Raw genomic sequence first — 24,370 nt, forward strand, 5'->3', positions numbered from 1 at the left:
GGGGGAACCACCCGCGGGCCTGGCGGGGTCCCCCGCGGGGTCCCAAGCTGTGGGCCCCGGCTGCCGTCACTCTCCGGGCCGCGCAGGCCGGCGGTGGCCGGGCGGGGAAGGCGCCGATAACGGCTCCGGGGTGTGAAGGTGCCTCGGGGAGCGCTGGCTCCGCTGAGGAAACCGCCGGTGGCGGGGCCGGGGCTGACAGCAGAGCGCGGGGCCGCGCCTCACGCTCCCCGTCCTGTGGGGGAACCAGCGCGCTCGGGGGCTGCCCCGGCGCCCACAGCTCGGCCGTGCCCCCCGCGGAGGAGGGGGGGGGACCCCGGCACCGCGGTGCGGGGAGGCGGCGGTGCGGGAGAACCGGGGCCGTGAGGGGGTCCCCGGGGGGGGGGGGGGGGGGCGGGGGCGGTATCGGGACCGGCGGGAGGGGCGGGGGGGGGAGTGAGCCCGGGGGGGGGGGAGGGGGGGGCGGAGGGGCGGGGACGTTCTCTGCGATTGGTCGGTGGCGGCGGGGAGGGGCTCTGGCGATTGGCCGGCGCGGCGGAGCGAGCGGCGGAGCGGCGGGCGGCGATTGGCTGCGGACGAGGAAGCAGGAAGGAGGACGGAGGGGCGAGCGGCTTGCGGGGAGTTCGCGGCGGCGAGCGGCGGCGCCTCCTCCCCCCCCCTCCCCTCCCCATATCCCCGGTACCCGCCCCCGGCCTCTGCGCGCCGCCCGCCCGCCCGGGCCGCGCCGGATCGCGACGCCCTGCGGCGAGGGAGGGCGCGAGGGAGGGCGGGCGGCGGTGCCTCATCCCCATCCCGCAGCCGGGCGGCTGCCGAAGAGGCGGCGGTGGAGGAGGAGGAGGAGGCGGAGGAGGCGGCGCTGACGCAGCAGCGTGGAGCCCGGGACTCGGGCGCCCCGGGAGGGCTCCCGTCGCTGGATCTCTTCCCCAGCCGGGGCCTGCGGCAGCCCCGCGGCGCGGGAGCGCGCCCCGGTGAGTCCCCACGCGGCCGGAGGAGCCCGCGGCGCCGCCTCGTCCCCTCAGCCCCCGGGAGCCCCGGCGGGGCCGGGAGCAGGTGCCGCCGCGGGGCATAGGAGGGGGAGAGGACGCGGGGCCACCGGGAACTTTCCTCACCGACTGCGGGGGGTGGTGCGGCGCCGCGGTGGGGGAGCCCCGGTGGCGGCGGGGGGGGCATCGCGGCGGGCGGCCGCGGCTCGGCGCCCCGCGGGGAAGCGGCCTCGGCGGCAGGTGGGGCCGGGCCGGGCCGCCCTCAGGTGCGGGCGGCGGTTGGGCGCGCGCGGCGGCCGTTAACTTGCGAAGTCCCGGTGGTGTGAGGCCGAGCTTAAACCCCCCCCCCACATCCCCCTCCATCTCCCGCCGACCCGGCCCGGCGCGTCCTCGTCGTCCCCCCGCCCCGGGGCCAGCCCGTCCGGCCCCGGCAGGACAAAGGCGGCGGCTCTGACAGGCGGGGGCGGGGGGGGCAGGCCTCCGCGCCGGGCAAGTTGTGGGGGCCCGACGCGGTGCGGGCTCGGTGGTGGGAGCTTATTGCCCCGTGGTGGGTGTGTGCACAGCGGGAAGGTGGCTCAACATCGCCGGTTTTGAGGCGATTCCCGAGGAAAAGGGCCGGGAGCGTGGGGTTGGCGGAGCCGCTCTCCGCCGGTCCCTCTGTGCCGGCCCCTCCCGGGGCTGTTTCGGGGCGGCAGCCGAGAGCAAAACCTGCTCTGCCCAGCCAGAAGTTTGCACAGGGTGGACGTGGCGGTGGGTTGGTGTTTTGCCCCCCCCCCCCCCCCCCCCCCCCCCCCCCCCCCCCCCAAGCCTGAGCGTGGAAATAAAACCCCTCGCCTGCACGGCCGGTAATTAATCGGGCAAGTTCGTCGACTTTCCCCTCGTTTGCTGGAAGGTACCGGCGGTGCCGTGCCGGTTGGGAGCGGCGTCTTGTCTACGGGAACGCAGGTGGCATCGAGCCTCTTTGGGCGACGGCGGCGGAGTTTTTATTTTCACCGTGTTTTAACCCCCCCGGCCTCCTCTCGGCTGCACTTGCCGTGCGTTGCTCGTGGCCCTGGACATCTCTCTTTTCCTGTCGGTAGCTCCGGTGGCCGAGAGCTTGTTTCCTTTTCTCCTTTTGTGTAGCGGTAGCTCCTAATGGAGGCAGCTCCGCTGGCTCCCTCTTTTCCAGCTGCTTCTACAAGGCGCAGGAGCCAGCACATGTGACTGGGCAGATCTCGGCAGACTAGCAAGTGCTCTCCGGGCTACTGCTCGCCAGACAGCCGCCGGCCGGGGATGCCTGTGCCCCGGCCTGGGGAGTCGCGGGGACCCCCTCTCTTTCAAAAGAGCAGCCGCGAAAATTTGAAAAATACGGGCATTTGGGATCTATTCTATTTGCCTTCTTCCCCCCCCCACCCCCCCCCTTCCATCTCTCTCTTTCCAGAGTGCTTATCTGAAAGAGGTTCTGGTTTGGTTTTGTTTTAAAGAATACAGCTGCCCCTCGTGCTCGCTCTCCATCTGAAGTCATCATTGTCAGGAGCAGGCGAAACCTCAAAGCGAAAGGCTTTTCTGTGCTTTTGCTAGCCTGGTTAATTGATCTGTCCATCAGTTTGCCACAATTAGAAAGCGCTCGCTCCAGACTGGCGGGCTCTGTGTGATCTTTGGTGCTGTGGTTGCGGGACTGTGTTCTGGGGTCTCGGGTTTTTATTTTAAGGTTTCCAGTCCTTACGGTTGTGAGAGGTAGGGTGACACGAACTGTATGATAGACTGATGCTTTTGAAATCTTAATGTGATTTAAATACCAGCACGCTGCTGATCGCTTTAACAGAAATATCCTGCTAACATATTCATCCCGAGCCATCCTTCACGTTTGTCATGTCCCGGCTACCTGAATCGTTCTCGAGCTTTGGCTGGAACTGTCTAAATATTTGCTTGCGATAGGAAACTATGTGTTAGTCTGATTTAACAGGACATTTTGGATTTAAACATTGATTTCTGTTTGTTTTCCTAATGAATTCAGTGCAGCATTTTAAATGGAGCAGCAGCATAGGCTTTCCAACTGCTGTTCTTGAGCAGAACAGCATTAGTACCACAGTGAAGTGTAGCATCGCTTATAGGTGTAAAATCAGCCAGAAAACACCAAACCTGCAGGTGAAAATAATTCCCTCAACTTTGTGAGAGTGGATCCTTTCTAGATCCTCTGTTTGCCGTGGCTTGGTGGTGACAGTTGCGCAGAAAAATATAATGCCCCTTAGAAATGAAGCATTTGCTGGGAAAAACAGTCACAACCTTCCTTGGTCCCGTAGCAGAAATGTTGTTGTTTCAGAAGCCATTGAGGTTTTTGCATCCAACTGTATTGATTAGTCTGATGTTGGTGCTCTGTCCTTCTTACCAGTCATCTGCATCACCTTCCTGTCTCCAGTCTGACAGCCCTCTTATTTCTTTGTTTTTTTAACCTCTCTGGGCAGAATACGTAAGCTAATTTTGTTTGCTGTGATGGTGTTAATTGCTGCTGTGTGATTCGGGGGCTGTACGAATCGCGGGACACGTGTGCTGGTACAGTCTGGGGATATCTGATTTAGATAGCTCTTGGCGATTATTTTGGGGAAATACACCCTTCAGCAAATGCTTTTCAAATACTACTGCAGCACTGAAAATAAGCCCTTAGCAGCAAATCTATCCAAGGTAAACAACTGAAAAATAATTAGAAGTCGTAGGTAATACCAACATGCTCACTGTTTGGTATTAAGTTCAGATCACAAGGAAATGAATGAATGATTATATCAGGTGCTGCAAAAATCAGGAGGTATGCTCAGATGTGCAAATATTGCATCCAAAAGGAGCTGTGCGGAGTTTTTTTGCCCCATCTGATACTCGGTTAACCATGGTGATACACCCCATGAGTAACGATGGGAACAACCCCCGCTTCGTGCCCAACCAGCCAAACTAATTAAGTCACAACTATCATATTGTTAGTAATACATGAAGCGGTAGTTCAGATAACAGGGAAATGACAAAAACTGAAAGTAAACACCCCAAAGAAGTCATAAAACTAAAAATAGCTTCAAGCGCAAGGTGTGCGCTGGGTGCCGTAGGCTGTCACGGGCCAGGGGAGCCGCATGTGTGACGGCCAGGGAAGTCTGACAGTCCCAGGGGCTCCCTGCCGAATCCCGAGGGCTTTCTGACTGTCTGGTCGGGTCTTCTGCTTCACCTCGCCATGTGTCTGCGTACCGGCAGGTTATAGGTGACCTGCAAATAAAATGGTTATATTTGCCTCTGCAGATTTGTGTCTGTCTTCAGATATTTCCTCTAAGTGTGAAGGCTGGGGAGTGTTGGTAGCTTCTGGATGCAAACTGTATTTAAGGGGGGTGTAAAGGGGGACATTTTGTAGTCGGGGCTCAGGAGGAATTGTGCCCCTTGCTTCAGCATGAGGCCTGTAAGGCTTTGGGCAGGGGGGGAGTTTCTTCAGAAATGCTCATAGCTATCCAGCGCAGCAATCTCCTTTTTCATTTGGACCAGAGGCATGTTTTTTAATGACAAAAAATATTAAAATTCATGGCCAGATTGCTACTCTGAGTGAATGAGTTATCTGTAACAAGACCGTTACAATTTCACCCTCTAAGCTTTCGCACTTGCAACCCCCGGTACTGGCAACTGATAGTCTTTAAATGGGGAAAATGCATTTCAAGGTAATACGACTGGTTTTATTTCTTAAGATAGAAAGAAATGTGATTGTCTGGGGCAATGCAGTAGGCCTTTATCCAGTTACTGGCCAGACATGATATTCTAGCATGAAGCTTTATTATAAAAAGTGAGTTGCAGTGATATTTCACATGAGAGTGGGGGGAAAAAAAAAAATCTTCCATTAGGAGAACAGGACCATGGAAACCTTTATCTTGCTGTAAAGAGAAATGAGGGACTGATGTTGTTATTAAGAAGTTAAACCAAAGGATGTCATTAAGAAGAAAATATAAATCTGATTTAAAATTAATTAATTTTGCACCTGTTCTCTCTCCCCTGTCAGTATTTGTGTGGTTGGAATTTAATTCATCTGTTACATGTTGTTTCTTCTCTTGCAACATGAGTGAAAATCCATACAAAACAGGAGAGAGTACCGAGAGCTGGCGAGATGTAAAAAGTGTGGTCAGCTGAGTGAAGTAAGCAACCCGAACCTCTTTTTAAAATCTCTGAACTATCAATATTACAGCAATAGCATTTCCAAAGAGTATTTTGAGTTAAATCGTAGCGGAAGCCCCTCTACTAGGGATGGCAGCGCTGTGCTCTGGTTCTGGCAAAATGTAGCTGAAAATGAGGATAACTTGTCTGGAGAAGCAGTTACATTTCCCATATTCAGCTGATCATTGATATACATTGAATTTCATGAAATCTTTGATAGAGGGTGTGTGGTTATTAACTCCATGTGAGTTGAAAATAAGACAAGGGACGCATCTGATTTTTGCCGGGGTTCTCTTGGGTGTGAGCCCGCTCGCTGCTTAGGCAGGCGTTAAACAGCCTCTCGGCGCTGGGGAACTAAATGTGTCTCCTTGGCCAGTTAAAAAAAGGTGGAAATGTGCAGTGGAACACGCCGTTAAGTGCGGTGGCACAGAGCAGCGGCGCTTGGTGTCTGAGCTGTGCCGTCAGCAGTGGAGTATGGAGAAGAAACACCTCTTTGGCCAGGGAAGGAACTTGTGTCAGCTCACACGAGCTCACTGGGAGCACAGAGCGTTCAGGGCCTTATGTCTGCGCTTTTCACGCGTGGCACGGCCGGGTGTGCCGCTGTTATCTGCTGCTTTTTAAAAATTCTGACTTAGAGGTGCATTTTCATGAAAGGCTGAGCTCTTGCTGAGGGCTGCTTTCAATCACTCGTTGAGGAATTCTCCTTCCTTTGCTGTTTAAATTTCCCAGCGCATCTTGAGCCTTGCGGTACGGGCTCTCCAGAGGTGTTTACTCTAAGACAGCTTTGGGGTGGGGGTGTGTTGAGGTGCTCTCCTGCCCTGCCGAAAGGAGTGCAGTGCAGCCCGGGTGGGCTGTTCTCCTGCTGCAGCAGGTCTGGGTGCTGCCTGGTGTTGTGGGTGTAAGCGGAGCAGGTGGACTCCTGTGTGGCTGAACTGGAGTGGTTTTGGTGTTGAGGAGCCTGGGATTCACGTTAAATGTGTCATGTTGATGTTTCGGTTCAGAGCTGCCAGTTGCTGTATTCCTTGTGTCCCAGTTCTCTTGAACAAAGGTGTGACTAAACAAGAAAATTAGGATATTTTTATTTTTATTTTTTTTCCCCCTTTGTAAGCCACATCACAGGAATGCTTTCTGGCACCCATTGTTCTTCAAGCAGTTTTTTGAAGGGCTTTCTCATGCTCAGCTTTGAAACTATACAGCTTGCCCAGCTCAGCAGGCTTGATTATTATTATTTTTTTTAATAAAAGATCTTGGCTTCTAGTGACTGTGTGTGTATCAATATTTCAAATTATTCACGGTGCTCTTAGAAATAAAAAGGAGGCATTTTTCCTAGCATCGATTGGCATAAAACAGCTTTGCTGGTGGCTTATTTTTTGGTGTCTGAATTATCATCCTTTAAATAAAATCGCAGTGCTAGAGAAGCATCGAGATCCGTGGGCATCGCTGAACTGTGCTGCTTCATACGTACACCGTGCATGGCCTTCTATTGTTCCTGGCTGTGGCCTGTGTGAAGCGCTGAAAATAGCAAGCTTTAGCCTGCCTTCACGCAGCACAGCATTATCCTCTGCTGCTTGTCTTCATTGTGTCTTCGAGTGCCGGCGGAATACCTGGAATAGGCTTAAATTGGCAGCGGAGAAAAGAAATTGAGAGTTGCAGGCATGCGAGGAAAAGATGGTTGAGTTGACTTTTGCAGGCTGAAAGGGAGAAGGCGCTGCTGCAGGGAGCGCGGCCGAGCAGCTGCAGCAGCACGTTGCTGGCAGAGCAGGCGGATGCTGCCCGAGCTGGGAAGCACCCTCGCACGCCGAATCCTCGCCGGGGAAGTTCGTTAAACTAAAGAGCGTTTTTTAACTAGACCCTAAAATGGAGGGGGCTCGACGCTTTGCGAGAGCGACGGTGTTATATGATCGTTTGCTGTATTAGGGCAGTTGGCAGATTGAGTGCATTCTTGCCGATTTAGGTTTGGGAATACCGTAAAAAGGAAAAGGATTTGGTGGGGGAGTGGGTGGAGGGGGGCACTGAGGCATCTCCCTCTGCGGAGGGAGGATGGAGAGGCACCAGGGGAGTGCAGGCAGCGAGGAATAAGCAGCAATAATCGCATATCGATAAACACGCAAGATTTGGAAGGAGGAGGAAAGCAGAGGCTTGTGTAGCAAACTAGTGGGCAGCAGGAGTTTTATTTTAAATTAAAAAAAAAAATGGATGCAAGAGGCGTGTTTGGTTTAGTTTCTTTGTTTGTCTAGCTCAGTCAAAATCAGTTCAAAAAAGCAATGTTGGAGGTGGTTCAGAGCAAGGAGGCACAGCAGATCTCTCCAAGGTGAGCAGGATAGCAAAGGGAAAGGATTTGTCAGCTGTGATCACATGTAGACGGAGAAGAAGAAATTTTCTTAAAATCCTGGCTAAACACCGGGTGCCAGGACAGGTATAAATCCCCAACTGGGTATTCCATAGATTTCAGCAAATTGCATGAGCAACGGAAGCGAACCAGGCGTTTCAGGGATTTGTGCCCTAAATAATCACTTAGTAACCCCAACTCCCTAATTATCTCGAGGTAGTACGTACAATAACCAAGCACGTGCTGGGTAGAGCGCCTGGCGAGGCAGAATGTGTAATGACTGCTGCCTGCCCCCCTTTTCCCTCATGAGAGCCCTGTTGTCTTGTCTCTCCCTTTCTTAGATGCTGGGTTTCCTGAAAGATCTCTAGGAATGCAGTTATTTGGGATTTCTACTGCTCTTCTTACGTTCTGGTTGCAAAGAGGTGAATCCTTTCAAATCCTGTTAGAGGACAGACGGTGTGATTGGGAAAGCACTGTTTAGCCAGCCGTTGGGGAAAAAAAAAGCCATTTTCATTTCTTGCCGTTTCCATTTCTTCCCATATAGTAGAAGAAGAGCCAGGGAATAATTCCTGCTTCAGAATAAATTACCAGCTTTGCTGAAATTGCAGTCTTGACACCTCCGGGGCTATAAAGGTGTGATAGAAAACCTGCCCTTCTTGGTGCTGGGAGGAATGAGGCTGCGGGTCAGCATCAGACATTAGGAATAATTTCAGCCTAGCGTTGAAGTTTTTGATGCAAGGAGTGTAATTACAGTGTGGACAGTGCATCGCTACCTGCGAAAGGCTCTTGTCTGCGCTCAGCATATGTGTGATTTGCATCAGTTGTCCTGCCTGAAACCACTAATGAGCTTAAGAACTCTTCTGTTTTCTTGGCGCTTAACAAAAATTAAATCCTTCCCTCCAAACAAAAATGTCGTGTGCTCAGCCTGATGCTTTCATGCCAGCACAATGGGTAATCGCTGACCTTGCCTGAGATGCCACCTCGAAGCTCATTACTGAGTAATTAGGTGCTTCTTAACCTTTCCACAAAGTTTGGGGGTTTTGGGAGCGGGGTGGGGGCTGTTTTTTTTGCACTGATGGCATGACATATCCCAAGACGCGGCCTTGAATTTCAGGCACTGGGCTGTTCCAAACTCCATCTGTCCACTAAGTGAATGTCAATCCAATTTAAGCTTGCATATGTTTCCAGGGAAACCATCGGAGGCGATGGTGAGAAGTGGACCATGGTGGGGCAGGGAAGCAAGTGCAACAGCAGCATTTTTACTTTTCAGTACTTAAACATGATTAAAACCTAGTTAGCTCTAATAACCCTATATAGGGTAGGGTTTAGAGTACTTGAAGGTCAGATAGTTTCTCTTGGAGGAGTCTGGGTTGTGTGTAAATGAATTGTAGTCAATTTAAAAATAAAAAAAAAATGGGAAAGTGGCTTCAGGTGCTGTCCCCAAGGTCTCATTCCAGCTCTTAGAGCTTTACACTTTCCCATATAGATTATGGTTTTGTGCAGTGCGGTCCTAATTTTCTTGTCTTTCTAGCAGGCCAAAGAACTCATGCGGCCGTATAAAAACCTGTCCAGCCCCTCAGCTGAACAAAGCAAGCTGTAAATGCTTTCTCCCTGTTATACCCAAAGGAGTCTTTATATGTATATTTAGACACACCCCCCCCCCCCCCCAATACAAATGGAAAGTGTTTAGGTAAATTAAAGATCAGCATCCTGGTCATGTTAAAAGAGCAACAAAGCATCTTGGTGCTGTGCGCTGGTGTATTTCTGCGCTGTTTTGGAGGGCAGCAGTAGTGGTATACCTTGCCTGAGAAGCAGGAAAGCAGATGAATATTTGGATATTTGCTTGTGATCACTCAGACCAGCCAAAGGTGCTGCCGTGCCCTGAGGGCTCATCTTTCATCCAAGGTGTGAGAATTTCCAGACGCTTACCAGCTCCAGCACGCTTAGCCTTTCAGAGATACAAAAGGAAACCCGTAAAGTTAGACTGAGCATAAGGCTGCATAGGTTTGGTGGTGTTTGTTTCTTTCTGCAGACCCTGTGGGCCCTGTTGACCACAGCAGAGAACCGACAGGACTCGTGGCACGCTCCGTGTCCACGGGGCTCTGAGGAGCATCGCCCAGCTCTGCTAGTGCTCCCATGCTGTGTGGCAAAGTTGTAAGTGGGGTGGGAGGCAGTAGAGCGGTCTCGAGAGTCACAAGCAGAATTTGCACTGGATTTTTGTTTAGATGAAATGAGGTGGGAGGTTTTTTTCCCCCCATTTGGAGGATTCGTCTTTAATTGAGAGTTTAAATTCTGCAGAAGCCAGAATTGTAAGTCTGCCTGGCTTTCCAAAGAGAAGCATCTTTCTGCCTGTTAATACAGCCATTAAATAAAATGTTTATCTTGGTTATTGAAATGAGTAGCAAGGTTCTCACTTTGGAGCTCTAAAACGAGATATTATCTGTCATTTTAGTTTAAAGAATGCTGCTAGAAAGCTTGGGCTTAAAATGTTTTACTGTGACAAATAGCTGAAGCAGGAGCTGAAATTCTGGTATCTGGGGGTATCCTGCGTGGGTATATTGTATCCTTGTGCATTGTAGCTGCAATACGAGGCAGAAACTCCTCAGCTCAAAGCTGTTGTCCAGCATCAGACCCTCTTTGGGTCAAATCTCCAGAGATTTGGACTGCCAGCAGCTGGGCTCCGGGGAGGTGGGCACGTGGGCACGGTGCTTCCTGGGAGTCATGCTTGGGGCTGAGATGTCATGGTAGCACGGTGGTTCTGGCTGGCGGCGGGGGGGCTTTGCAGCACGTACGTCCTTATCAGCTGTTTACCTTCCACGTCTGGGCACAGCATGGGAAAGTAGAGCTTCCTGCAGCTTTCTTGTACCTTCCAGCAGCTCCTCGAAACTTTCTACCAGTTCTTCTGCTGTTGACTGGTAGCTGCGAGTGTCTCCCGCTGCCACTTTGGCTCTGCTTCAGCTGGCAGTCCTTGCAGCTGCAGGCGTCCCTCTCTGGTTGGCTCTCTGGTCAGATTTACAATGGTCTAGCTTCAGATTTTGTCTACTTGTACCCCAGCCCGCTGGAGTCTGTAGCTCTAAACTGTGTGTGTCTTTTACCCTAGTGCTGTTGTGCTGGTGACTTGGGTGTATGAGGACATTTCTTTCTTCCCCATCCATCTGCCCCGTGTGTTGAACATCTCAATGTTCAATCAATGTTCTCAAATCCTGTAGCTGACAACCAAGGGATAATACAGATTTTTTTTTTTCTCTACTTGTCAGTGCTAGGAGTTCCTCAAAAGTTTTGCTCTTTTCTTCTCTGTTACGAATATATTCTCCTTGAAGCCAGAGTTGGAGGAAACACGGGGGTGTCTTCAAAATATTGGAGCACTCATTTGTGAAGAACAGCTTGCGTAGCACTTGTAGGAGTCTTGTCCCCAGTACTCACTGCACTTAGATGTTTTGAAGCTACAGCCTGACTTCAAGGGACCTTCCTGAAAATCCAGTTGGAGGTACCCATGACATTTCCATAAAATTAGGCTGAACTCTTTAAAAGCTTTGTGGTTCCCAAGAGGAAGTCGTAATTTTGCTCCTTTGCCAGAGATCTGATGGTTTATCCTCTGGAGTTCACTGTGACTTCATGGTGACCTGCACTGATGTGAAAATGGAAGTCTTCAGAGACTTGTTGTTGTTGGGTTCCCCCTGAGATGAGGCTGTGCCTCTGCTTTGGGAGAAAATATCTAAATGGGCTCCTCTTGTAGCCACAAGTTTGCATGGGGAATGTCCAGGTATGAATAAAGTCGGAGTAACTGTAGGTGAGATTTGCATTGAAGCTGGAAGTCATATAATGAAACTGTTTTGGTCTCAAAGCAAATCATAGCTTGTGGTGCTCGGGAGTTTTATCTGTGGCAGAAAACCCTGAACCACTGGTGGTTCTCTTGTAACACGTGGTATGGAGTTCCTGCAGCACTTGTTTGGGTTAACTGACTTTTTTTTTTTTAGAGCCGTCTTATGAGAAGTGCTGTTAGCCTGAAATTGAGGCACTAGATGGATGTGGAAATTGGGAAGAGACGCAATACTGAACATGTGTGCTCTTAAAAATAAGTGGTGAAAATCGCAATCAAGCTTTAGAGCACCTTTGCCGCCTGCACGGCCCCCATCTCCCTGTGCCCGTGGCAGCAGTGGGTGTAAAGAAGGAACCTGGGGTGGTCGTAGTCAGCCCTGCTGTGGGGCAGGGGGTGAATTGTACCAAAACATTGCTGACAGATGTTCTTCTAACTGCTTTTAACCTCCACTTCTTTAGGCAATCTCGTGCTCTTTCTAGCTCAGCAGGAAGGAGACATGTAGGAAAAGGCTTCTGAATCTCTCTCTTAAAGTGCAGTTTAAGTCTTCTCATTCCCTAGAGAATGCTGTATCATCATCTTCTTACATGTTATGAACTTTCTTCTCCACCCTTTTTTTTTTTTTAATCAGATGACATAAGCCCCTACACCCTCTCCTTGCTGGCCACCTCCACGTCCTTCGCCCTCGCTGCTCCCTTGCTCGTCCGGTCTTAGGCGCAGCACAGGACGCCACGGGCTGGCTGGAGCCTGCTCCCCTCTGGACTCCTTCCACACTGTGCTGCCGGGCAGCTGCTCCAGGACAGGGTTTATTTTTTTCCCAACAGTGGGATGTTGTTCACTCATCTAGCTTGTGCTCATCAGTAAACCTCAGCTGCTTTCTGCAGAGTGCCACCTTGCTGCCTCTTTTGCATTTGTGCCACTGACGATTCCTGTCTGTCTGGCATAGAAGTGCGTTCATCCCTGTTGGTGGGCTCTTTAAATTTATTTTATTTTAAACACTTTTCTGGTCCATCGAGATCGAATGTGAACCCATAGTTTGTCTTCTGACTTGCTTGCTGTCTCTCCCAGTATTACCTGCAGGTGAATCTGTGACTTCCTAATAAAATACAGTGTGACTTGCTAATGAAATACTGCGTGGTCTCAGGCCTGTCCCCAGGGAACCTGCTATGTCTGCTGTTGTGTTTTGTCACTGAATTGTCAGGTTTGGGGAAAGGCCAGGTTTGAATCTACCTTATGGTGGTTTTCTTCAGGCCATGTATCCCTCGTTGGTTCCCAGGGATGTCTCAGGGATCAGCCTGAGAATAACTGAGAAGCAAAACCCAGCGCTTTGCTCCTACAGCAGAGCACTGGATGTATTAAGTGGCAGGAACCAGGCAGGTTCAGCAGATGATTCCCAAATATTTCTCCTTGTAGACAGCTGCCATTAGCACTGTCTGCTCACGTGTCACTCTTGAGGCACACGTTCTGCATAGGATCATGTGGCAGAGGTGGGTCTGTGCTGCAGCCGAGGGAGCGTAACCTCCCAGGGCCCCCGTGGGACACGGGGCACCTTCCTCAGCCAAAACCCTTCGTCATTCAAGTCATTCAATCCGGAGCTCTTGGGATTGTCTGTAATTTATTCATCACTCTTAATTGTTCTGATTTTAAGTTTGATTTTCCTTCCAGCTGTGCAAGATGCGACAAAATCTTAGTACTTCGGTGTGATGTAGTTTAAATGGCTCACCTTATTGAAAACGTCTTATCACACCCATTGCTTTGAATGCTAATTGTGTTTAATCACTCCCTTTCTGAATGGCCAAATAATGTCACGCATGTATAGGTAGATAAATGCAAGTTAATGAGTGGATATAAAACAATCACTCCCAGCACAGGTCTGCAAATGCTGTCTGGTCTATTTAAAGGTGATATTTGTTGCCATGACTGATCAAACCTGGGGCGCAAGCAAATGTGCGTATTTAAATATACCTCTAACGATATGGGTAAAGGATGAAAGAGCTGGGCCAGCTTCTAATGGGAGTTAAATGGGCTCTTGTGGAAGCAGTGTTCCAGTTATTGGGCTTCTAGTTGTTGAAAGTGGCTGAATTGCCTATGTTGGGCTTGTGGCTTCTGTTATTTTAATACCACTTAACAGTTCTTGTGTAGAGACACACAACAACATCCAACTGTCTTGCTTGAGAGTTTTTGCTCATCAGATCTCTGACAACATCATGCCAGTTGCTGGTCGCTAGAAATGCTCTTCTAGCTCTGCTGGGACCTTTGGCAAGTGGGTGTTGAGTCCCTCTACTTTCTTGGGCTTAAACTAGCAAAATTAAGTTTGTGCAGGGGACTGATTCCTCTGCCCGGGCTGGGAGTGGCGTGGCAGCTGTGGTGTTTGACGTGGTGGAATGGTCCACCTGTGGGACTTGGATCTCCTCAGCCCAACCCCTAAAAATTCTGGAAAGAGCCAGTGATGGGCACTTAAAACCCTGAAGTGCTAACTGCTTACCAATGAAAAGTGTAATCGCCAAGCAATTAACTTCAAGCACTTTGTGGCTGGTGGATGTTCAGTCTGGTCTGATGGAGCCATTAATAACTTCAGGTTCCAGACTAAAATCTCATCCCTTTCCTGTATGAGTGAGAGTACCTTGGGCCTTCCCACACGCTCCACGCTGACTCCCTGAGTCTGTAACCATCTTCCACCTTTCTACCTGCTGCCTCACCACAGCATGTGTGCTAATTCCCTTAATGGAGAATTAATAAACAGCCCTTTAAAAAACAAAAAAAACCAACCCTTGTCTGAATTTAGTCATAGAGGTGAGTGTGTTAACACCACCTTAGGAATTAAGGAACTTGGTCTCCTTTGAGAACTCCAGATGTTGCAGCACCATCCAGTTGTGCTAATTTTTTTTTGACTGCCCTAATACATTAAACCAGTTGAGCGGTGAAGTTTTAAGAGGAACTTTTTCACTTACCTTGTACTCATTTGTTAATACTCTGCTCTTGCATTAAAAGAGGGAGGAAAGGTTTTACGGTTTAGTTAGGCTTGGCAGTTTTATCTTGGTCAGAACTGTGCTGCTAGAAGATGAGTGAATATACACCTATAAGTACGGTGTTGATTAATACTGTATTTTGTGAAGGAAAAAAAATTGTGTGTGTATTTTAAAATATTTTTTAGAGGTGTTTTCAGGTGGGCTCGCTTCTTGAGGAAACGTATATGGACACCTGATAACTTCTAGGTACTGGGATGGTAATGGGTGTCCTATAACCTTACTCTTCCCTGCTTAGAATTCCCAAGTTTCTAGACCTGCAGAAGTTCTGCCCAATTTGATGAGAATATCTTAAGCTTCAGCCACATCTGAACTCTTTTTCTGTAAATTCAAACGCGGCAAAATCAGCTTCAAGTTTAAGCTCTGCTTAGTGTTCAGTGTGGTGCTGTGGTTTATAAGACATACAGGGAAGGAAAGTGTTTCGTTACGGGGGTTCCAGTGGGAATGCGAGAGTTTTGTAAAGTCTTTCTTTGATTTGAATTCTGGATTGGGATTGAAGCTCTCAAGTGGGAAACTGCTCAGCATAAATAATCTTCTGTCACCTGTGTCCTCAGCTGGGGAGGCGTGTGGAGGATGCTGGTATTTCAAGTAATGGTAGGAAAGTGAGAATAGAGAAATAGAAAGTCTGTTTTCTTTTGAAATGGCTGTTGCACTTTGACTATAAAGAGGAATCAAAACCTATGATGGAGGAGATTTGAAATCCCAGAAAGGTGTTCTGCTTTATGGACAATTTTGTATAGACCAAGCTGAGGCTGAAGTAATGGGATAGTACTTTTAAAACTGCATAGAAACAATAGGTATTTCCAAATGAAAGATGATACTGTCTTAAGTACTTATTCTACAACTGAAAATACATTCAGATTACAGTTTTAGTCTGAAGAGGTAGTTCTAGTCAATGTATTTCAGCTGGGGATGAGTCAGAACACAGGAATCCTTGAAAATATTACATGAACTTGTTATTTAAGATAGCCTTTTTTGCCTGCCTGGGTTTAAGGCAAAATTGTACAATTAAGGTAAATTGTAAGTCGAGGTTATAAACATGCGTGTCTGTTAAATTTTAAAATACAGTCTCTCTTCTGCACTCCTCTTGCAGATGATCACTGATAGTCAGCTGCTGGAGCTGCATTGCCAAGGATTCAGACACAGAGGTGGGGCACTGCTTTGTCAGAGAGTTTTGAGGGATGCTCTGAGGTGAGGAAATAAGATGAAGATCATTTAAAGGGAAAAAAAAAATGTTCTTGAAGTTGCATTTTGGGTCAGATTTTAGGATGGTTAATTAAACATTATATTGAAGGAATGCCTTGCCCTTCCCTGAATTTCCTGCATTGTTTCTCCTCCCCTAAAGCAACTTTTGAGCTTGTTGAGTAGTAACATGTCTGTGGATCTCAAGGGTGTTGTGCTGACAGTTTCTAGTTGAAAGAGTTGAGAGTGAATGGAGACCTTTGTGGAGGGAGACGTACCGGAGAGAGGAGAAGGGAAGTCCAGGTCCAGAGAGAGGACGGCAGCGACAGCTTTGAAATGGAGAGGAGCTGGCAGGGATGCACCTGCCCTTGAAATTCCCAAAGGCAGCACAGTTTTGCAGATGCATGTGTAATACATGAAATTACGGCGCATCTTGAATTATTTAAGCTGAGCAGCTTGGAGGAAGTTCCTAAAGAGGTTGTGGAAGAGTGTGATTGTAATATACAGAAGAACTTTAATATTTACTATAGAAAAATCTTGCACCTTGTTCTTCAAAATAAAGACTTGGAAATAATTTGTTATTCCGTTTTGTCCGTATAACCAGGAATGGTGCCAGAGCTATCTGAGCAAAGTGACATATGATTGATATTTTACCAGACTCAGCCTTCTGCCGTGAAGGAATTTAGTTTGCATTTTGCATATATGGAAAATCAGATGCGCAGGGCTTAGGGTTTTTTTTTTTTTTTTGAAACCTTGATTAACTTGATTGGCAAAGCTTGTGCTCCTTCTAAAAACATGACTGTCAAAGCTGTCCCGAAATATTTTTGACTCGGTTTTTCAAACTACTTATAGGCATCTTACAGGGCGTTGTTAGCGTAGCTGTCACGTAGGCAGCTTTATGTGGAACCTATTTAAAGTTCTAAGAGGCAATTCTTTGTAAACGTGTGATATTCAGTATATCTAGTATTTTATGTGTAGTAGTAGTTGCTGCTAATCTTCTCTGGGATATTTCAGAAGAGCTGCAAAATCCGTGTAAGCTTTAGCTTTCCTGTTTCTCAGGTGGTCAGTCTGTGCACATCCATCCTTTCCAGTGCTTCTCTTGCCTGATCTCTGTACTCTGCCTGTCTCTGTTAAAATGAGATCTTAATGACTGAGTCACTAGGCAGTGATACAGCGAAGGCCAAGTGTCAAAGCATCTCTTCAGCGTGAGCACCTTCGTTCGAAATTGTCAGCCTTAAGACAAGTTAAGCCTGATTTTTCACCCCCACCTCCACGTACTCATCTCCTATGCTTGCAAATGCCAGGGATTTCCTTTGCCTTACCTGGGCTTTCACTGCAGCAGCATGGTTGGACCTGGTTATCCATGGTTCTCATTATTTTTTTATTTTTTTTTCAGATTGGTTTTGAGAGGTGAGAAGCTGATGGTGGGCTTTGCACTGCGGGAATAATTACAGTGTTTACATTGGCATAGAAGTGGTTTCTGTTTGGGGAGGGGGTTGGCTTTCTGTGTGTACGCTTGTTTGCTTGTGTCTTTAATGACACGATCACATATTATTTTTCCCCAGAGCCCCTGAACTGCTCAGTGCACAGAGTTTAGAGAATAACATCTAAAGCTGGTGGCTACTGGCCCCAAATTTTGGAGTGGCCGTGGGTGTCCGCTGCTGCAGCTGAGAGGCTCTCTTGTAGGAAGAGCGAGTGATGAATGCAGGAGTAAAACGCTGTTCAGGAATTGCCATACCCTTAAGACAAGCTCAGTGTTTTGTTCTCCTCCTGGTGCATCCCTCTTTAACCTGCAGAAAGGCAAAAGAAATGTGTCCGCTCTGAATGAGGGAAGATGATCATTTTGTCCCTCTGTGAGCAAACTTGGGGGACACAACAAAATCCTCATCTCCGATTGCTTCTAAGTTTTCCTTCTTTTGTAGTGAGTTTGGAGTTTTGGGGAGGTGAGCGTGGCTTTGCTTGTGGATAAGCCCAGCTTTTGCATCTCTTCTCCAGAGAGCCGGTATGAAACCGTGGCTGTGCCCTTGCCTCTAGAGCTCTAAATTCACCTGAACCGATTTTGCAGTGCTGCAAACAGCAGAAGCAGCAGAACTTTCTGCAGACATACACAAGGACACTGCTTTTTGTTTGGGTCACAAGCAGAAGGTGGGTGGCAACTACTGGGGGTGGGAAACCTTCAGTTCTTACAGACCATGGGAAGTGGTTTCTGCAAGTGTGGTCTTGGCTGTACAAATAGGTGTTTCAGTGAAGGCTTTGCAATCAGAAGCTTTGATTTTGTTTTAATGCAAATATGTAAACACACGGCGACTGTGAAGCTTGATCTGGTTTGGGGGACTGATGTCTGAGTTGCTGAGGTCACATACTGTTTCCCACATTTATTTTTTACTATAGCATTTATTGAATATTCAGCCCAAGTGGCAGCCTTTCTGTGAAAATGTAACACAGTGATACAGCTTCTTAGCATCGGTAATGGGGAAAGGAAAGCCGGTGCCTTTCTGAGAAGGAATGTGCTTTTTCCAGGTGTTGCATTAGTCCCCCAGACAATGTACCATGTCCTCAAATTTGAGGAAACATCTTCCCGCTGTCCCCCAATCTTGTACATCATTCTTTTCTGCTGGCATTGAAAGAGCTGGCTTTTCTCAACTAGACGTGAGTTGAATTAAGCAGTTTACTCCCAAGTGAAAAAACTTACTCAGCAATTGAAGTTAGTTGTACAGTTCTTGATACAATCTCTCCTCCGAAAGCGTGTGTTTGCCTTTGCCAAAAGCTGTAAGCCTGAACCCAAACCCGGCTGTGGCTGTAGGGGTATCGGCACGGCACAGCTCCTGCCGCTCGTGCGGTCTTGGGAGCTGTGCCGAGGCGTTAGCAGTGGCAGGGCCTTCCCTGCCTGCATGCTGGGCCTCTTTGGGCTTTCCGAATGGCTTTGGCCAGGGAATTTGGAATTCCACTTTCTGTGTTTGAGGCTTTTAAAAGGGCCGCTTTCGCTGGGGCTGGTAAACTACTGCGGTGCTGGTCAGAAGCGCTGCCCGGAGAGAGGGAGATTGGAGTCCGGGATTCAGGGAGCACCTTCAGCCCAGGGCTCAGCGCCTGCTCCGGAGGCTGAGAAGGCTCCTGCTTGTTGGGCTCTCACATGCTGAGGTCGGGCTTCAGTGGTGCAGCAGGGATTTCTTTTTTTTTTTTTTCTTTTCTAATTCCTTGTGAACGCTGCTTGCTGGGTCTGTGGAGAGTGTGAGAACAGCCAGAGAAATTTAATTTTGGCTTCCCTGCAAAGCACTTCAGAGCACTGCCACTAGGCAAGATTTGAAACCAGATAATCAGGGCTAGGACAGGCCCTCCCGAGAAATCAGCTGGGGAACTTCTCTGCCAGGGTGTTACCAGGTCTAGCTCATGTTTATGCAAGTGGTCAGCCCTGCAAGTAGGGACTGCACCCCAGCGTGTTTCACTCTCAGCTTGCCATTGCTTTCAGACAGGTATAGCACCTTTTTTTTTTTTTTAAAGCATCGAGTTATAATTGCAGTTGTTTGAGCACTGTAATTTATCACGGCCACGTGTGTTCCGCAACACTCCCAGCTATGTGGCTGGAGCACATAAGCTTTCACAACGACATTATAATTACTGGTGTTGGACCAGGGAGTGGAGCAGAGCCTAGTCCCATACAACTGCCAGAGATCCTCTCTCAACTGTGCGAGGTTGCCCCAGATCCCTCTTTCCAAGCCTTTTTGCAGCTCCAGAGGCCTGGGCTGTGTCCTCCGGTGCAGTATTCACGTGGTTTTCAGGAGGTGCTGGCGAATGGCTAGGGCTGTGTTGATGAGCGGGAGGAACAAGCCTTTTCTGCAGTTTAATTAGCTCTGTATAAACAGTTTACCCTAGAGCATGTGGATGATGGAGCTTTCGATGGGCCTCCGGAGAAAAATTGGGGTTGGACCCTGGGAAGACAAATTGCAGCCTGCAAGAATTACAGTTTTTTTTCTAAATGTTGGAGATTGAAGCGATGCTTCCGCTGGTGGGACTTGCGCAGCGTTTAGGTGATTCAGCCTGGGATACCTGACGCTTCTGTGATTTATCCGGATTTCTGAGAGCTCCTGGGAGGCTTCTTTCATGCAACACGTTCCTTATAGCACTGAGAATTATTCGACTGTAAAAGCAGCAGGGAGAAAGGAGCCAATCCTCCAGATACTTACAGTTATAGGGCTGTTGTCATAGCATAAGCTGTGCCAATTTAAATGGATATAACTTCTTGAAGTAGACTGGGGCTGAAAGTCGACAAAACGATGCTGTGCACAGAAAGGAAGATTCATGTTGTCGTAACTCTTTGTATATTACTGAAGTGCCAAATGGATTAGGAGCTTTAAAAGCTTTAAATTTCTGTGCTTTTGGCATCGTCTCCTTGGAACGAGTGCATCTCTGTAGTGAAGCTTTGGAAAGGAAATGGTGCTTGAATGGGTAGTCCCAGACTAGTTTCTTCTAATTTCACTTGCAATCAAGTGATAGAGAGGGAGAGACAGATGCTGCAGCTGCGTGATTACAGAAAATGCAGCTGTTAACACACTTGCTTATTTTCCTACTAATGAGGCATCAACTCTCTTCTGATTTTGCTGTTTGGGTAGTGGTTTTATTCTAGCAGAAAATTGGACCAGTGTTGTTTTTTTAAAAATTTTTCTTTATTCTGATCTGGTTAGGGTTCAACAGCTGTCGAGATAATTTTTCAGAACTAGTCCAGTTTGAGGAAGGAGGCAGCAATTCCAGCTAGCTTTAAAATGCTCTGTGGGCTCTGGATGCAGCTGGTTAGACCAAGGTGCTTCACTGAGCTTGTTTCATTTCTGATAAGAATTGTACCTAAATGTCTTCTCACTGTTAATCTGGTTCCTCAGCTGCAGGCTGTAAATGGGTGGTTCTGTCTTAAGTATCTTCACTTTCCGTTCTTCAGATTATCTTGTGATTTCTTGGAGACTTCTGGGCACAGTTGGTTTTTCTTCTTTGCTTTGCAAAGCAATGCAAAGGTGGAAGGAGGATGAAGAGCTCTGACACTCTCCCAGCTGAAATGAGAACAATACTCGCTGTAAGTAAACTTGGTGTGACTCTGATTTTGAGGCACGATACCCTTGACTGTTGGATGGTTTCATTTTGAGCAGCGTTCAAAAGCTCCACTTCCATGTTATGCTGGGGAAAGAAAAGGAATTGCTGGATCAGAGATAAGCCAGTAGCCTGAGCTGCTCTGTGCTTTTTGCCAAGAAGGGAATGAACAGAAGCATCCTCCTAGCAAAGCAATCCGTGCAATACAGTCAATTTTGTAGGCATGGAAAGGGCTCTTAGTAGTCCAGTGTGCTAAAGATTACTTTTGTTCAGCAGAGCAATCTAGTAAGACTATTTGGTGCCCGTTGCTGGATGTGTGCTTGCCATGTGGGTGAATTGTTGGTTTAGTAGTTTTTTGATTCGTGCCTGTCACAGTACCTCTCCAAAACTGGCCGTGGCATCACTTTAGCAGCCTTGTAGCAAGGCTCAGGGTGGCTCCCTCTGCACCGGTGTGTGATAAATCATGGAGAACAGAAAAATGCACGATTTTCTCCAGGCTGAGAGTGACTTCTGCGGAGAGGGGAGAGAGTTTCTCCAAAAGAGATGTAGAGGAACAGATCTAACACATTGCACTTGGCTTCTGTGGGATGGAACCAACTGTTGGTATCTTACCCCCCTCCCCACCACTGGTCACGATGGTTTGTAATAAGTTCATGTTGTGTATAGCTCTGGAATAACAAGATTCGTTATGGTCGCTAAACCTGGTTGTTCCTGCCTCCATTAAAGTATTACATCAGAAAAAGTACTTGGGAGGATAAGCGATGCTCCAGCTTCTTCAAACCACTCTGCGGCTCATGGCGGTGGTTTTACCGGGTGATATAGTGGGGAAGTTCCTGGGGTAGAAACTGAACCTTTTTAACCACGCTTTGTTACTGATCCACTCAAAATTGGTTTATTTCCACTGATAACATACTGATAATATTGAGCCAGCACAGAGCAAATGGGATTCAGTCGTGCATTTGACAACAAACAACTTGCCTGACTTTGGACTTCAGTTTTGTAGTGGGGTGTGATCTGGCAGAACGACCTTTTCTTGGTCGCCAGACTGAGTAGGTTGGTGAGAAACTTGGCTGATTTTTTTTTTTAAATTTATTTTATTTTTTCTGTTTAGCCAAGGAATCTGTGGTGGAAACTGAGAGTAATGCTGACTTCTGCATTTGCTTAAGTTACTTTGATTGTATTTCTGCATGTTGTCCTGTGTTTCTGCTGTAAAGCTGGATTTCAGGGGGTTTACAGTCATGTGGAAGTGTTGTTGGATGGTACTGGTGTTTTCCTTGCTGGCACTTAAAGGATTTGCTTGGCTGTAATGCCAAAATATGTGGAGTTGGCTTATTTTGTCCTTCCACAAATTTCCGGCTATGTAGTTCTTCATCTGTAGATAAGCGCTTTGTAGTATTAGAGCAGCTGACCCCCGAGTGTGGGGGAGAGAACTTAGAGACCAGATGCCAAGAAGATCTATGCAGACATAACCTCCTTTTATTAAAAAATAATAAGTAAAAAACACCAGCTGCCTGTGATTGCTTGATTACTATTGTGCATAAGAACTTGTCATTTCAAAGAGCTTATGCGGCTGAGACTCTTAAAATGGATCGCATTGAATCTTGTGCTCTTCTTGCTTTAAAGCATGTTTTTTCCTCGATATCTCTGTTGTCATCTTTGCATGTTCAACTTGAGTGTTTCTCTTGACGTTCCTGGTTGCAGCCTGTCAGTGATGAAAGCAGGGTTAGAGGATTAGCTGTAAATGTGTGACAACACGGCAAGACGGTGCTACCTGTTCCGTGCTGGAAGACTGGTCTTGCGTCTGGGCTTGGGAGAAAGGAGGTGATTTCTTGCAGTTCTGGGAAATGTATGTAGGAAAAAGAGGAGGCGGGGGGAGGAGAAGAATCAGTTTTCATCTTGGGTATTGCTGCTTAAAGCATTCCTATGCTTAGGTTCTAGAAAAGATATTTAAGCTGTTTTTTTGTTTTGGCATTCCTTAAGGGGTCAAACAGGGAAGACGGTCACTGTGCTGTTAATGACTACTTCACTGGTGGAAAAATCCCCTCCCTTCAATCTCTACCAGACCCTTTCTAACTTTAGAGCAGATGTGGTACGAACAAAGTCATGTCTGTAGTACTCGGTTTTTGATAGATAATCTAATCCGTTCGAATACTAACGGGCTGTAAAGCCCCAGCAAGTGCAGGATGTGTGGTGAGTGGCCAGAAGGTCAGACTGCCACTTGTGAAAGTGTGAGGAGAAAGAGAAAGGGGGCTGATCCTGGTTTTTAAGGCAAGCCACGGCTGTTTGGTTTGGGTTTTTGACCTCTGCTGAGCACCTCTGCCAGAGGCTCAGGCTCTCGGTAGGGACAACAGGAAATAGGATGAGTTGTGAGAAAACCACTGGTCTGTATGCCTGGGAAAAGTTGCCCTCCCCAGGGTGTGGTTATATAGGATGCCTGGTGTACCACTGCCAAGCCCTACTCTGCTGGATTTATTTTTTAAATTACAGCCCTCTTGCAAACTCCAGAGTTTGCGTGTGGTCAGTTTGGCCTCTTGTGCAAGAAGGATTCCAGTTTTGGAGGAAATTGTCTGTCTGACTTGATAAGCATCCTCCTAATTTCCAGAACCTGTTTTTCTTATCAGGAAAACATTGAATGCACATAAATGTTTGCTCCCCACAGACCATGCGTGTTTAGGCACTAGCTGAGGGAGGTATCCTGTGTGTAACAGGGTGTAAGGGGTCAGGGACCCCAAAATATATCAGGAAGAGCCTGACATCTAGAAAAGCAATGTGCAAGCCACAGTGGCTTTCAATTCCTAAGTTTCTTTTAGTTAATGCATATATAAGCAAGTCAATTAAAACACATTGGGCTTATTTCAAATAGATAATCTAATTATCAGCTTGATTAAACCATATCAAATGAACAGTTCTTCTAATTCGGTAGCTTTGTTCTAATCACTGCAAAAGCAGTACTAGCTTTAATTAAGAGCCTCAGCAGTGGCAGACCGGTGTTGATTGTATCAGTTGAGGGTGTTCCAGCAAATACCTGATTTCAGGGAGGATCGAACCGTGCCTAGGTTGATGCTGATACGAAGACTGACTCCTTGGTGCCAATAAAGGGAATCTGACTATTTAATGAATACCATTAAATGCAAGCAATTGTCCTTTTCTGCTGTTTCTAATGCTCAGATACAGGCTTAATTAAATCTATTCCAGTATCACTCGATTAGGCTGACTTTTTAAAATGTTTATAGGTTAGTGTCACCTGCCTGTATCCTCTTTTAGCTTTAGACATGCAGCTTCTTATGTGAACATGTGTTCCTTCAGACTGCAAAATTGCTTAATTCCTCAAAAACCTGACGCAAGCCTGCTGCAGGTCGCTTGAAGCTGAAATACAAGAGTACAAAGATGTGGTAACCCTTCTGCTAAAAATGGAATGGGAAAACTGAAAATCAAGATTTAGTTTGCGGGACAACTCGGGAAGCCGGCACATGGCTGAAGGGGCTCTCTGGACGGTGCTGCTCGTCTCGTATTGGTTCCTTACTAAATACTTAGAGGCTGTGTAGCAGCACGCTCCTGCTCATGGTGTGGTTGGGAAGCCTGGGATGTCCTCAGTGGGTGCCTGGGTGAGTGCACAGCCCCTGCGGCTGCGGCTCTGGGGGAAGGCAGTCGGCAGTTGTCTCCATTTCTTCTGGCTTTGATGCTTCCTCCCCGCCTTTCCACAGAGAGCTCTTGAGATGTATTGCTTGGAGGAGCCATCCTCCTCCTGAGGCTGACATGCCTTGGGCATTCGCAGGAAAAATTCCCTCTTACTCTAAATCAGGGCAGGACT

The 24,370-nt window shown here is 47.9% G+C and overlaps 1 protein-coding gene across 1 annotated transcript in view; it reads left to right on the forward strand.

The window, feature by feature from the left end:
- The first annotated feature begins 624 nt into the window (after positions 1 to 624).
- Positions 625 to 24,370, forward strand: part of BAHD1 (bromo adjacent homology domain containing 1) — a 40,590-nt gene continuing 16,844 nt past the window's right edge. The window contains exon 1 of the mRNA XM_074884957.1: positions 625 to 965. The gene's annotated coding sequence lies outside the window, so the exon portion shown is untranslated. The remainder of the gene's footprint in view (positions 966 to 24,370) is intronic.

The sequence above is a fragment of the Strix uralensis genome, chromosome 15 (assembly GCF_047716275.1).
Source record: "Strix uralensis isolate ZFMK-TIS-50842 chromosome 15, bStrUra1, whole genome shotgun sequence".
Taxonomy (NCBI): Eukaryota; Metazoa; Chordata; class Aves; order Strigiformes; family Strigidae; genus Strix; species Strix uralensis.